We start from the raw sequence: 12,259 nt of genomic DNA on the forward strand, positions 1-12,259 counted from the left end.
CTGTCGAGAAACTGATGATCAACACACTGAAACGAGACCACAAAAACTAGAAAGAAAATACAAATGTCTGAGTCTTGTCCACATGTTGAGGAGGACAACATTCAGCTGTCAGAAACACTGTCAGAGCCAGTAAAGGGACATAGAGAAAAATACTTCTTATGTGTTTCTTTCGAATAGGAGTAGAATTGACATTTTCCACATGACTATAACATTGAAAGAAGTTGAACCTTGTTAATGTTATTCAGGGAAAGAAAGACTGAGATTGAGACTGTTTCACGCTTTAAAATAGCACTATCTTGTATACATTTCTTCATAGGGAAATAATGATGTTTGGTGGAATGGTGTTTGGCTTGAAAATGTGAAACAAAATTAACTACAAAGATGATGGTTTGAGGCATCCATTAGCAGTAGAAACCTCAAGTCAGTAGATCAAGTCTAATTACCCCGTAAAGGTTTAGCTGAGGAGTTTCCCAAAGGATACAAGTTCCAAGAAGTCAGTGAGAAAGAGGTAGCACCATATATCATCAGAACAATGGTCCTAAAACAGAGCCTTGAGGAACTCCATACACATCGTATTTCACCATAAATATGTCATGTTATAGTTCTTAGTATCCTAACATACAAGGACCATCCTCTGGCTATGAATGGTCTCGCTCCTTCTCATGTTTTCTTTCTCCTATAGCACAGCACCACCATGAGAGTGCCATCTCCGTCACGCTAAATCGAGCTGATTATTGCAATGAGGTTTCACACCTTTGATTTCCTCCAGAGCCTTGGGTAGAGGTTGTGAAGATGAACATGAGAGGGTGAAAGAAACCAGGCGAGATGGTGGGAGGGACAGAAGGAAGGAACATGGTGTGAGTGAAGACTAAAAACAGCATCCCTCCACAGGCGTGCCATGCTTCTTCCAGGTCAGCTGCGATACACTAATATACAGTTGATGAAAGTTGTACTCCCTGAAAAACAGGCACTGACTTCATCTCACAAGTAGCGTGCAAGAGATTTATGCAATTTGCAACATTTGTGGAGAGCTGAGGACTTGACAGAGTTACAATAATTCCCATACGAATTTCAGAGTATCCAGACAGAAAGTCTTCAAAAGCAGTCTGGTATTTAAGCAGAAAAAGGAGCTTGGACCTTTGAGGTATTTCTGTAGCGGTGGACAAAGAAGCATATACTATTGTGTATAACCAGTCCTGTGGAGAGGGAATATGTTTCTACACAAACATGACTATAACTTTAATAGCTGATTTTCAACGTGTAACTTCTCCTATAATGTTTTTTTCTGTGGATAGGGGTGTCAGACCCTGGAACAGGATCGTGTTATGCATTTTTAGTTTCAGGGGTCTGACTTGGTTTGATTAAAGTTATAGAGAATCCCAGGAACTCCCAGCTATATGTTTGATTCCTGATTAACATAAAACTCACTCACATACTGTACAATCTAGGATTGGGTAGGTCTGTCTGACCATCCCAGGAAAATCATTATTAAGAGGCTACATTTGCAATGTGAATGAGGCTTAGTGTAAATAGCCCAGGTTTCAGAACCTAACTAGGCACAATAATACCTGGTTCTAGCTAGTTTGATAGGGCTACCCACAGCCGGTTTGTAATCACCTGCACTACACACATCTTCAAATGCATGCAGGTTCATGTGACGTCTCTGCTGGGCTGGCTTAGTCACACAGCCCTGGCTGCTTAACTCCGATAAGGTGGAGGAGAGACGTTCTGACTACACACACACACGCACACACACACACACACACACACACACACACACACACACACACACACACACACACACACACACACACACACACACACACACACACACACACACACACACACACACACACACACACACACACACACACACACACACACACACACACACACACACACACACACACACACACACACACACACACACACGCAGACACACACGCACACACAGACACACACATGGAATGGCCCTGTGGACATATTACACTGTGGCTTTATTTGAAGGGCTTATTCACGCCAATTAATAGTCTGTTGCTTTCTCCTCATAATTCCACCCACCAACTTCCCCTACGGTTGTATTTACACTCACACTTCATGTGTTATCATCAGCTTAATGGCCGTGGTGGTTCATACCTAATACCTAATACACCTTGCATGGTTACATTAGTAAAATAGAGAGAGAGAAATTGCAAATAGCCAGGTAACATAACCTGTGTCGTCATTGAGTGGATTATTCCAGTGCTTTGAGGGGGGGGGTTCATTGAATACACTTGTGTATTCATTGCGACCTTTGGCCTTGGATAATCACTGGGCCAGGTCACTGGCATCACAGAGGATGACACAGAAAGTTCAATAATTAGGCCTACTGCCTGTTTTATAGCCTCAGCAATGTGTTACTGGTTTTGCTGTCAAAGGTGTAATCAATTCAGTGTTGATCATTTATGAGCATGTTTTTTTCCATAATAGCAGTCTGAGTAATTTAATGTGTGACATTTTCACATGGACAGCAGTCGTTTATCAGTCTCACTCTTTAGCAAGATATATGATTCTTAAATAAAATGTATGATATATTAATTACTTTTATTATTTGTTAACCATTTATAAACCCTCCGCATACCCTTTATAGATGGGACCTCCATCTTAGGTGATGGTGTTATGGGTGTTATTTTAACATGCTGGAATTACAGTCGTCATACATAAACTCAGTAAAAAAATGAACGTCCTCTCACTGTCAGCTGTGTTAATTTTCAGCAAACTTAACATGTGTAAATATTTGTATGAACATAACCAGATTCAACAACTTACACATAAAGTGACTAACAGAAATAGAATAATGTGTCCCTGAACAAAGGGGTGGTCAAAAATAACACTTAATATCTGGTGTAGCCACCAGCTGCATTAAGTACTGTAGTGCATCTCCTCATCATGCCAGTGATGTCTGTTCTAGCGACGGTGGGTTTGTGCCCATAGGCGACGTTGTTGCCGGTGATGTCTGGTGAGGACCTGCCTTACAACAGGCCTACAAGCCCTAATTCCAGCCTCTCTCAGCCTATTGAGGACAGTCTGAGCACTGTTGGAGGGATTGTGCGTTCCTGGTATAACTCGGGCAGTTGTTGCCATCCTATACCTGTCCCGTATAACTGTGACCTTAATTGCCTACCGTCTGTAAGCTGTTAGTGTCTTAACGACCGTTCCACAGGTGCATGTTCATTAATTGTTTATGGTTCATTGAACAAGCATGGAAAACAGTGTTTAAACCCTTTATAATGAAGATCTGTGAAGTTATTTGGATTTTTACAAATTATATTTGAAGACAGGGTCCTTTTTTTGCTGAGTTTTTGAAATGATTCATTGTTGACTGCCCTTGACTGCCCTTGACCAGCACAAAAACACCCTGTGGCGTATTGCACTGGCTTTGAATAGTCCCCGCGATATGCAACTTTTCAGGGAAGTCAGGAACCAATACACACAGTCAGTTAGGAAAGCAAAGGCTAGCTTTTTCAAATAGAAATTTGCCTCCTGCAGCACTAATTACAAAAAGTTTTGGGACACTGTAAAGTCCATGGAAAATAAGAGTACCTCCTCCCAGCTCCCAGCTAAATCCACTATAATTGAGAATGTCAATAAGCATTTCTCTACGGTCGGCTATGCTTTCCACCTGGCTACCCCAACCCCGGCCAACAGCTCTTCAACCCCCCCCACACACACACACACACACTCCAGAAAAGGATGTCATGGCTTTAGAAGCTTCTGATAGGCTATTTGACATCATTTGACATCATTTGACTCAATTGGAGGTGTACCTGTGGATGTATTTCAAGGCCTACCGTCAAACTCAGTGCCTCATTGCTTGACATGGGAAAATCAAAAGAAACCAGCCAAGACCTCAGAAAAAAAATTGTAGACCTCCACAAGTCTGGTTCATCCTTGGGAGCAATTTCCAAATGCCTGGAGGTACCACGTTCATCTGTACAAACAAAAGTACACAAGGATAAACACCATGGGACCACGCAGCTGTCATACCGCTCAGGAAGGAGACACGTTCTGTCTCCTAGAGATGAATGTACTTTATATGTTTTATTAAAAGATTTTTACCCCCTTTTTTCTCCCCAATTTTGTGGTATCCAATTGTTACAGTCTTGTCTCATCGCTGCAACTCCCATACAGACTCGGGAGAGGCGAAGGTCGAGAGCCATGCGTCCTCCAAAATACAGCCCAACTGCTTCTTGACACAATGCCCATCCAACCTGGAAGCCTGTGTCGGAGGAAACACCGTACACCTGGCGACCTGGTCAGCGTGCACTGCACGGCCTGCCACAGGAGTCACTAGTGCACAATGAGACAAGGATATCCCTGCCAGTCAAACCCTCCCTAACCCGGACAATTGTGCACCACCCCATGGGCCTCCCTGTCGCGGTTGGCTGCGACAGAGCCTGGGCTTGAACCCAGAATCGCTGGTGGCGCAGCTAGCACTGCGATACAGTTCCTTAGACCACTGCGCCACCTGGGAGGCAGAGATTAATGTACTTTGATGCGAAAAGTGCAAATCAATCCCAGAGCAACAGCAAAGGACCTTGTGAAGATACTGGAAGAAAAAGGTTCTTCAGTATCTATATGCACAGCAAATTGAGTCCGGGCTTTGACTAGACCATTCCAAGACCTTTAAATGTTTCCCCTTAAACCAGTCGAGTGCTGCTTTAGCAGTATGCTTAGGGTCATTGTCCTCCTGGAAGGTGAACCTCCGTCCCAGTCTCAAATCTCTGGAAGACTGAAACAGGTTTCCCTCAAGAATTTCCCTGTAAAAAGCTCAATTTTAGTCTCATCTGACCAGAGTACCTTCTTCCATATGTTTGAGGAGTCTCCCACATGCCTTTTGGTGAACACCAAACATGTTTGCTTATTTTTTTCTGGCCACTCTTCCGTAAAGCCCAGTTCTTTGGAGTGTACGGCTGAAAGTGGTCTTATGGACAGATTCTTCAATCTCTGATGTGGAGCTTTGCAGCTCCTTCAGGGTTACCTTTGGTCTCTTTGTTGCCTCTCTGATTAATGCCCCCCCTGCCTGGTTCGTGAGTTTTGGTGGGCAGCCCTTTCTTGGCAGGTTTGTTGTGGTTCCATATTCTTTCCATTTTTTAATAATGGATTTAATTGTGCTCCGTGGGATGTTCAAAGTTTCAGTTTTTTTTTTAGAACCCAACCCTGATCTGTACTTCTCCACAACTTTGTCCCTGACCTGTTTTGGAGAGCTCCTTGGTCTTCATAGTGCCACTTCATAGTGCCACTGCAGTGAGTGTCCACTTGCTTGGTGGTGCACCTTGCTTAGTGGTGTTGCAGACTGTGGGGCCTTTCAGAACAGGTGTATATATGCTGAGATCATGTGACAGATCATGTGAAGGTAATTGGTTGCACCAGATCTTATTTAGAGGCTTCATAGTAAAGGGGGTGAACACATATGCACGCACCCCTTTTCCATTTTTTGGGGGGGGGGGGATTGTTTGAAACACGTAATTGTTTTCATTTCACTTCACCAATTTGGACTATTTTTAAATCCAAATAAAAACCCATTTAAATGACAGGTTGTGTAATGCTCATCGTATGAAGTAGACCAAGGTGCAGCGTGGTACGTGTTCGTGATTCTTTATTTTCTCAGACCACTAAACAAAACAACAAAAGAACAACGAACATAACCTTCTGTAGGCTTTACAGAGCTAACAAAAAACAACATCCCACAACCTAAGGTGGCAAAACAGGCTGCCTAAGTATGATTCCCAACCAGAGACAACGATAGACAGCTGTCCCTGATTGAGAACCATACCCGGCCAAAACATAGAAACACAAAACATATAATGCCCACCCCACATCACACCCTGACCTAACCAAATAGAGAAATAAAACGTCTCTCTAAGGTCAGGGCGTGACAGGTTATAATGCAACAAAACAGGAAAAACGCCAAGGGGGTAAATACTTTTGCAAGGCACTGTAAATATGCAATTTAGGCTGTGGATGAGCTAATGCCTTGTGTCAAAGGATATCATCATAGGAAGACAGATTGACAGGAGATCCTCATTTGATATCATCATACATATACAGTAAAGGCATGCAGAAATAGTTGTATGCTACATAAAACAGGTGGAGAAGTGTAATGGTTTGTTGATGGTCTTGCAACCTGCAACAAATCCACTCAGACAGTGTGAAAAGCTTTGTTCAGTGGCTGGGTTGTGAATGTTTTATTTTATATGACCATAATTCTGATGAAAGCCACAGTGATGGTTTTTGTATGAGCCAATCAACCACTTAACCTTCTCCAGTACCTCTGGCATGAGAGGTACACCGCCACCATAACAAGTGGTTTTGGATTAGATAAGGACTTCCTCTACCGGTAGTCCTAGTATGCACCCCAAATGGCACCCTAATGGGCCCTGGTCATAAGTAGTGCACTATGTAGTGAATAGCATTCCATTTGGGTTGCAGACCTAGTCCCAATTAGGCTCTGCAGTGAGTGTTCATTTTGTCTCAATGAAACTGAACATTGCTCAAAGGGGGAAGTAGAGTGTCAAAGGGGACCAATTTAACCGTAGATGGGGATCGTTTGACATATCTACCTCCTGGCTAGTCCTCTGAGGTTTCAGGAAGGATTACCTCTTCTGTGATACTATGACACTGTAATGTTTAGGAAATTAAGGGCGATACAATACAGAAAAAAAACACTTCCCCCCCTAACTCACCAGATTACCAATTTCCCTTTGTCTCATGTTTGGCAATTAACTGAAATAAGAACAAGGGAAAAAAATCTGTATGGTTGAGATATTATTGCCTAAGGAATTACAATGTCTCGTTACGAAAGTCTGTGAGTGGTCTTGTGTGTGGCGGTCTTGTGTGTGGCTCAGTTGGCACTAGCCTTGTCAAGGTTGGGGGTTCAATTCCTGGCGGGATCACATACACATACTTAAAATGGCATGCATATATACAATATCAGTCGGAAGTTTGGACTCACCTACTCATTCAAGGGTTTTTCTTTATTTTTACTATTTTCTACATTGTAGAATAATAGCGAATTCATCAAAACTATACCTCTACCATGTCACAACAGAACTGATTGGCTCAAATGCATTAAGAAGGCTAAGAAGGAAAGAAATTCCACAAATTCACTTTTAAAAGGCACACCTATTAACTGAAATGCGCCCCAAAAAAGTACTGTACAGTATATACAGTACCAGTCAAAGGTTTAGACACCTACTCACTCAATGATTTTTCTTTCTTTTTACTATTTTCTACATTGTAGAATAATAGTGAAGACATCAAAACTATGAAATAACACATATGGAATCATGTAGTCATCAAAAAGTGTTTTATATTTATATTTGAGATTCTTCAAAGTAGCCACCCTAGGCCTTAATGGCAGCTTTGCACACTCTTGGAATTCTCTTAACCAGCTTCATGAGAATTAGTCACCTGGAATGCATTTTATTTAACAGTTGTACCTTGTTAATTTGTGGAATTTCTTTCCATCTTAATGCGATTGAGCCAATCCGTTGTGTTGTGACAAGGTAGGGATGGTATACAGAAGATTGTCATGTTTTGTCTTATATTGTCTTGTCATTTTGCTTTTCCTTCTGTTCGTTTTCCCCCTGCTGGTCTTTTTAGGTTCGTTCCCTTTTTTCTCTCTCCCTCTCTCTCTCTCTTCTCTCTATCGTTCCGTTCCTGCTCCCAGCTGTTCCTTTTCCCCTAATCAATCATTTAGTCTTCCCACACCTGTTCCCTATCTTTTCCCCTGATTAGAGTCCCTATTTCTCCCCTTGTTTTCCGTTTCTGTCCTGTCGGATCCTTGTATACTGTTCACCGTGTTGTGTCTTTGTATCGCCCTGTCGTGTCGTGTTTCCCTCAGATGCTGCGTGGTGAGCAGGTGTCTGAGTCTGCTACGGTCAAGTGCCTTCCCGAGGCAACTTGCAGTTCATTATCGAGTCTCCAGTCAGTTCTCGTGATTACGAGTGAAATTGTTTCTTATGCTTTATTTATCGCTCCGATTTGTCTAGGAGTATTGCTATTTCCTTAAACTGGATTAAAGACTCTGTTTTCGCCAAGTCGCTTTTGGGTCCTCATTCACCTGCATAACAAAGATAGCCCTATTTGGTAAAAGACCAAGTCCGTATTATGTCAAGAACAGCTCAAACAAGCAAAGTGAAATGACAGTCCATCATTACTTCAGGACATGAAGGTCAGTCAATATGGAAAATGTCAAGAACTTTGAAAGTTTCTTCAAGTGCAGTCACAAAAACCATCAAGTGCAATGATGAAACTGGCTCTCATGAGGACCGCCACAGGAATGGAAGACCCAGAGTTACCTCTGCTGCAGAGGATAAGTTATCAGCCTCTGAAATTGCAGCCCAATTAAATGCTTCACAAAGTTCAGACACGTCTCAATGTTAACTGTTCAGAGAAGACTGCGTAAATCAGGCCTTCATGGTCAAATTGCTGCAAGGAAACCACTACTAAAGGACACCAATAAGAAGAAGATACTTACTTGGGACAAGAAACACGAACAATGGACATTAGACCGGTGGAAATCTGTCCTTGGTTTGAGGAGTCCAAATTTGTGATTTTTGGTTCCAACTGCCGTGTTTTTGTGAGATGCAGAGTAGGTGAACAGATGATCTCTGCATGTGTGGTTCCCACTGTGAAGCATGGATGAGGAGATGTGATGGCGTAGGGGTGCTTTGCTGGTAACACTGTCAGTGATTTTACTTAGAATCCAAGGCACACTTAACCAGTATGGTTACCACAGCATTCTGCAGCAATACGCCATCCCATCTGGTTTACGCTGAGAGGGACTATCACTTGTTTTTCAACAGGACAATGACCCAACACACCTCCAGGCTGTGTCAGGGCTATTTGACTAAGAAGAATAGTGATGAAGTGCTGCATCGCATGACCTGGCCTCCACTGTCACGCCTTGGTCATTGTATTTTGTGTTTTTGTTATATGTTTGGGTAGGCCAGGGTGTGACATGGGTTTATATGTTGTATTCGTATTGGGGTTTGTATTATTTGGGATTGCGGCTGATTAGGGGTGTGTCTAGTTAGGCTTGGCTGCCTGAGGCGATTCTCAATCAGAGTCAGGTGCTTGTCGTCGTCTCTGATTGAGAACCGTATTTAGACAACCTGACTTTCGCTGTGTATTTTGTGGGTGTTTGTTCCTGTCTCTGTGTTGTAGTCACCAGATAGGCTTTAATTAGTTTCACGTTTCGTTTGTTGTTTTCTTATATCAGTTATTTCATGTACCGCGATACTTTCATTAAAGTCATGAGTAACCTACACGCTGCATTTCGGTCTGACTCTCTTCAATCAACAGACGAACTTCGTTACATCCACAATCACCCGACCTCAACCCAATTGAGATGGTTTGGGATGAGTTGGACGGCAGAATGAACAAAAAGCAGCCAACAAATTCTCAGTATATGTGGGAAGTCCTTCAAGACTGTTGGAAAAGCATTCCAGGTGAAGCTTATTGAGAGAATGCCAAGAGTGTGCAAAGTTGTCAAAGACAATGGTGGCTACTTTGAAGAATCACAAATATAAAATGTGTTTTTATTTGTTTAACACTTTTTTGGTTACTACATGATTTCATATGTGTTATTTCATAGTTTTGATGTCTTTACTGTTTTCCTCTACTGGATCGGTGTCCCGAAACTGGCACAGTTGTTGCTAACGTGTGCTAATGTGACTGGAATGACGTTGTAAGTAACATCCAACCAGGATATAGACATTTTTTATATCTGCAGAAAGCTTACATTCGTGTTAATCTAACTGCACTGTCCAATTTACAGTAGCTATTTCAGTAAAAAAAATACCATGCTATTGTTTGAGGAGAGGGCACAACAACAAAACACTTTTATCACAGCAACTGGTTTGATACATTCACCTCTGAAGGTAAATAATGTACTTACATTCAGTAATCTTGCTCTGATTTGTCATCCTGAGGGTCTCAGAGATAAAAATGTAGCATCGTTTTGTTTGATACATCTATTTTTATATTAAAATGTAGGAGCTGGGTTCTACAGTTTTAACCCCTGCTGGTTCTGTATGCTTTGTATGTTCTCTATAGTTATGTACTTGAAAATGTATCAATTGTCCAGTTCGGCACATTTGGGCAGACATGATTCAAAATGTTGTGCGTAATGTAATGCTTCACTGGATCAGTCTGAAACATTGCACACACACTGCTGCCATCTGTTGGTCAAAATCTAAATTGTGCCTAAGCTCCTATGTGATTTTTTATGGCCTTCCTCTTGCATTTCAAAAATGATGAAACAAATGTTTTTTGAAAATGAGAGTATTTACATGCCATCATTCATTTATTATACAGTAGTGATAAGCAAAATGCCAAACACTGAGGGTGGAAATTAATATGAGGAATTAGCAACTAATAACATAAGGTTGAAACGTATTTGGGGCCAGTTTCCTGGACCCAGATTAAGCTTATTCCTGGACCAAAAAGCACTTTCAATTAAGATTTTCCATATACTTTTTATTTCAGTGGGAGGTTTAATCTGAGTCTGGGAAACCATCCCTTGTGTAATGAATTTCCTCCTCTTCTTCCGAAGAGGAGAGGCGAAACGGATCAGAGGACCAATACGCGGCGTGGTAAGTGTCCATGGTTCTTTTTAATACGTTAAGGTACACATGAACAACTGACTACAAAAAAACAATAAATGTGAAAACTCAAAACAGTCCTATCTGGTGCAATCACAGAGATAGGAACAATCACCCACAAACACACAGTGAAACCCAGGCTACCTAAGTATGATTCTCAATCAGAGACAACTAATGACACCTGCCTCTGATTGAGAACCATACTAGGCCGAAACATAGAAATTCCCAAAACCTAGAAAAACAAACATAGACTGCCCACCCAACTCACGCCCTGACCATACTAACTAAATACAAAACACAGGAAATAAAGGTCAGAACTTGACACCTTGATGTTTAGTTTCAGACAGAGAGCTTGTCCCCGAGGACAATACCTTGAATTACCATAAATTGATGCCCATGAAGATCACTTTCAATGGCTCTGACTTTATGAACTTAAGATCAGTCTTGTCCCTGGGAGAATTATTAAGTCTAGGTCCAACCAGCACTGTTGGCATGGCTGATGTTAAGCAATATGCAGAGACAGATAAGGAATCATTGCCAGCTCCCTCCCATCAGACACCAGGAGGAAATGAAAACACATCACAATCAGGCAGTGTTTTAGCTGGCTCACGGTCTGTTTTAACTGGCTCAGTCTGGTCTGGTCTCTGTATGAGTTGTAGTGCTACAAGCCTGGTGCTCACTGGATAGCAAGGTGTGTATTCAAATGTAATTCTCTCCTGTTTTGCCTGCCATAAACAGAGTAGCCTACCTTTATATAATCCATATAAAATACAGTTAGCTATCTGATCATTTCAGATAGGCCTAGTTTGGTTAAGTTAATTATTAGAATGTACAGTGCATTCGGAAAGTATTCAGACCCCTTGACTTTTTCCACATTTTGCTACATTACAGCCTTATTCTAAAATTGATTAAATAGTTTTCCCCCCTAATCAATCTACACACAATACCCCATGTTGACAAAGCAAAAACAGATTTTATAAAATGTATGCAAATGTATACAAATAAAAAAGGAAATATCCTGTTTACTTAAGTATTCAGACCCTTTACTCAGTACTTTGTTGAAGCACCTTTGGCAGCGATACAGCCGATACAGTCTTCTTGGGTATGACGCTACAAGCTTGGCACACCTGTATTTGGGGAGTGTCTCCCATTCTTCTCTTCAGAACCTGTGTCGCTACAGAGCTAATTTCAGGTCTCTCCAGAGATGTTCGATCGATCGGGTTCAAGTCCGGGCTCTGGCTGGGCCACTCAAGGACATTGAGAGACTTGTCCCAAAGCCACTCCTGCGTTGTTTTGGCTGTGTGCTTAGGGTTGTCCTGTTGAAAGGTGAACCTTTGCCCGCGTCTGACGTCCTGGGCTCTCTGGAGCAGGTTTTCATCAAGGATCTCTCTGTACTTTGCTCCATTCATCTTTTCCTCCATCCTGACTAGTCTCCTAGTCCCTGCTGCTGAAAAACATCTCCACAGCATGATGCTGCCACCACCTTGCTTTACCGTAGGGATGGTGCCAGGTTTCCTCCAGACGTGACGCTTGGCATTCAGGCCAAGTAGTTAAATCTTGGTTTCATCAGACCAGAGAATCTTGTTTCTCATGGTCTGAGAGTCTTTAGG

Source organism: Oncorhynchus gorbuscha, linkage group LG09 (genome assembly GCF_021184085.1).
Source record: "Oncorhynchus gorbuscha isolate QuinsamMale2020 ecotype Even-year linkage group LG09, OgorEven_v1.0, whole genome shotgun sequence".
Taxonomy (NCBI): Eukaryota; Metazoa; Chordata; class Actinopteri; order Salmoniformes; family Salmonidae; genus Oncorhynchus; species Oncorhynchus gorbuscha.